Source organism: Quercus lobata, unplaced genomic scaffold (genome assembly GCF_001633185.2).
Source record: "Quercus lobata isolate SW786 unplaced genomic scaffold, ValleyOak3.0 Primary Assembly Scq3eQI_73, whole genome shotgun sequence".
In the NCBI taxonomy this organism is placed as follows: Eukaryota; Viridiplantae; Streptophyta; class Magnoliopsida; order Fagales; family Fagaceae; genus Quercus; species Quercus lobata.
In genome coordinates this window covers 530,270-533,974 of record NW_022154703.1, presented here as the reverse complement: position 1 = coordinate 533,974, position 3,705 = coordinate 530,270, and the positions used below count along the sequence as shown (strand labels likewise).

The 3,705-nt window shown below is 32.1% G+C and overlaps 1 long non-coding RNA gene across 2 annotated transcripts; it reads left to right on the top strand.

Moving 5' to 3' along the window:
- Positions 1 to 459: 459 nt before the first annotated feature.
- On the top strand, positions 460 to 3,458 carry LOC115972798. Of its 2 annotated transcripts, none has more exons than XR_004087540.1 (4): positions 460 to 591; positions 1,391 to 1,541; positions 2,950 to 3,002; positions 3,102 to 3,458. It is a non-coding gene; the product is annotated as an uncharacterized LOC115972798 (long non-coding RNA). The 2 variants fall into 2 exon arrangements; XR_004087539.1 differs by having other exon boundaries at positions 1,387 to 1,541.
- Positions 3,459 to 3,705: the final 247 nt, after the last annotated feature.

The following is a 3,705-nucleotide window of genomic DNA, read 5'->3' as shown; positions in this document are numbered from 1 at the left end:
TTTTTGTTGACCACTCCTCATCGCGCCATGTGGCTACATAAATTTGTGCCACGTCTATATATTTTAAAACACAGAAAAATGTGTCCGGTCGTTAGGCCTGCTTAAGCAAACCGTTTTAGTTGCTACTATTTGGTGTTTGGTTGCACCAATTCACTGAATGGTTATGAATTTCTCTTTAAAGCCTCTCTTATATATATATATATATATATATATTATTTTTTTTTATAAAAGCCTCTTTTATTAGACTCTTTTTTCAAAAACAGTTTCTTCGCCTTTTCTCAACCTTTGACCCCCAATGTAGTGTCCATTGTTTTCCCCAACCCTCCCCTATCACTGCCTTCAGTCATCAATTTGCTACCCTCACCGAAGCTGTTTCCCCCCTCTCTTTCTTTTCTCTAATTAACCAAATCCTTCTCTCTACAATGATGAAGAGCTTCTTAGGCCCCTTAAAATCAACCCGACTTCTCACAAAAAGCTTTCCCCCCATTGTATTGCGTCCTGCTACCATCTTCTTGGAGTCGCTGCCTTACAGTTTGACGTCAAGAACATGTTTACTGTGATCGGACCGGTCTTTCTCCAAAAGCTTTACTGGTAAAGTTTCCAATTTTGTTTTTTTTTTTACTTGCCAGTTAAATATGATTTAGGCTTTTGGTATTTCAATTGGCTTGATTTTGATTTAAGGTTCATTCGGTAGTTATAAATATTACACTGTTTCTTTCTCTTTATACGCTCTTCAATCACACACATGTACATTTTAAGAGCGAAAGGCTACACGGGTTCTAGGAATGCTAATTCACTGTTTAAATTTCAAGGCCGTTTAAAGGTTTCTTAATAAATGTATATGGTTTAAAAAACACACAAATGAATTCAGATAAGAGAGAGATTGAGAGACAATTTGAAAGATGCAAATAAAGAAACTGAGAGACAGTTTGGAAGAAATATTGAAGGGCCATTATAACCATCAATTTTCACTACAACACCAGCCTTAGACTGCTGGAACTATAGGCAAACACAGAGAGAAAAGCTTTTTAATACTTGGGTATTAAGTACAACTCAGTTTTGGGTATTTTTGATGCATTTGTTTAGGTTTAGGTATTTGTGTAGATTCAATTCTGTTTTGGGCTTTTGGTTTTCTCTCGAAATGTTTGTTTACTCAATTTAATGTATAATAAGCCTTGTCAATTCAATTTATTCATTGAATTAACAGAATTATTAATTACGAAATTTTTTTTTTTATAAAAAAAATGGTTACAGTTTTGGGTAATCACTGAATCAACAAAATTATTAATTTTCTGTTCCAATTTTGTATTGAGCCCTTTCGTTCTGTTATAGTTTTCAGCAATTTAATCTTGATTTCCTTTTTTAATTAATGAACGTGTTGTGCAGAGAGAGAGAGTAGGAGAGAAAGATCTATGGGAGGCCCTTCACTACTGTCAGACCAGTCCCCTCTGATACTGTTGAAGAGATTGCAGCATCAATTGTTGATCTGACACAACCAGATGAAGCATGGAGTCAAATTTTTTGTCTATGAGATTGTTCTGGTATTGGACAGATTCTTTTTCTTATCTTTTATACTCTTCCATAGATTGTTCGTTCTTCTCTTTTCTGATTTTTTCAAACACTATTTTCATTTGATTGTTGTTATATAATATGCATTTGCAGTAAACCAAACCCAGTTGAACACATAAGGTGTGGCTTCTTCTTAATTTTGCTACTTTCTTATTAATCTTATTTTGTCACTTGCTGGTTGGTTTCTCACTGTCCCAAAAAACCAAAAGTATGATTTTGAATTCTGGGTTCTATAATTTATTTTGCGAATTGGAAGGTTTAACATCAATTAAGACAGATATCATGTGATTTCTTATGATATAAAAGCCATGGAAGAGTTGGGTTTTTGGCTTTACACTGTTCATGGAATAATTTAATTAGTTATTTAGTTTTGTATATTTGATACTCTTTAATTTGTTTGTTCTGTCTATTTGTTATGTTATTGTTGTTGTTTGTTGTGTTACAGGAACTGTTCAATGTGTAAATAAGCTGTATATTTCTGTTTTAAACTATTAGTTTCTTTTATTTATAATAACAATCGTTAATATCTTACACATTATTCAGAAGAAGAAAAATCCTATATCTTAGACATTGATACATGAGGAGTGAATTTCTGACTTGGCTTTGATTGTTTGAACTATTTGATGTACTCATCCCACACTTAGGATTGTTCATTATCGGTTTTATGGTACATTCTAATATTGAAATTTTGTGCACACCATGTGTTTGACAAAATGTCTTACTTACTCTTGCATTAGTCTTATCCACTCCATGGTTTGTACCTGTTGGTTTTAGTTGCCATTGGTCATTGCATTTTTTCTAATATGCATTTAGGCATTAGAAAAAATCAAGTAAAAATCAAGGTTTATGTCCACTTTGACCTTTAATATCACAGTCCAACCGAGTTCTTGAGGCCTTTAACAATGCCAAAACAATTCGAAATAACAACTCAAGGTTTTTTATTAGTTTTCCATGGTTTGCTTTTCAATGAAGACTATCTTTACACTTTTATTCCTTTCATTTCAATTATACATACTGCATATATATTTCTTAATTATGCATATGTTTTAGGTGTATTAGTTTGAACTTCTCATTATAATGTCTCTTTCATGTCATAGTGACATTTTTTTTTCTTGATAAAGTCATAGTGACATTACTATGTAGTTATAGTGGGGCAAAAATTAGAAGGAATCTATTAGAAAGTTCTCCTGTTTGCTAGATTACCAAATCTAAAAAGAAAATACCATTGCTTTTACCTCCTATGTGCCACACTACCTGAGGTATTTTACAATATTTTGCTCATCAATTTGTTTCTTTATATATGTCCTTTTAAATATAAGTTCTATTTCAAGTTTTTTTTTTTTTTTTTTAAATAATTTTCTCGTCATTTCTTTTTATCAGGGAGGATTTGATATGATCTACAGTGGAAGATACAAGATTGAAACTCTAGAGTAGTTAAGATTTTTTTTTTTTTTTGTCTGGCTTATTTATTGACTTTCTACCAAGTTTTTATGCGTTAAGACTAATTGATTGCAAATGGATATGTTTTTTAGTTTAAGCAAGCTGAAGAAACCGCATTGAAGCTTGATTTGGACAGGCATTAATATGTTGTTACTTATGCAGTGAACCACATCAAGTGCAGTTTCTATTCATTATAATGTCTATCAATATTGTATGCTTTGTTTGAGGACTCAGGCTGTGTTACAAAGCTGTTTGTACCATAACATTGTTCATTTCCCTGCCTTTGTATTGTTAATAACAGCAGCTAGATAAATGCGTGGCCTAGCAAAATGCCACATGTTGAAGTTATCATTTCTTTGAACTTTAAAGTTCACCTGTTAAGGCAACATGGAGCAGTTGTAAGTTACTAATGAAGAGAATATGGATGCACTAATATAGGTGAGTTAGTAATGGGGATACTTTGTCATGGACAATGGGAATTAAATTGCGAGAACCATGATTGTGGCTAGGGGGTTTGGTGTTATGGTGAAAAATAAGTTTTTATATCTTTTGGCATATATATTACAACAAATCTTATATATACCTATAATGCAACACAAACTAAACTAGAGATGCAACATTCTATCTCTTATCCCTTCTCACAAAAAAATAATAAATAAAACAAAATTACTTTTTTCTGTCTAACTAATAAAACTA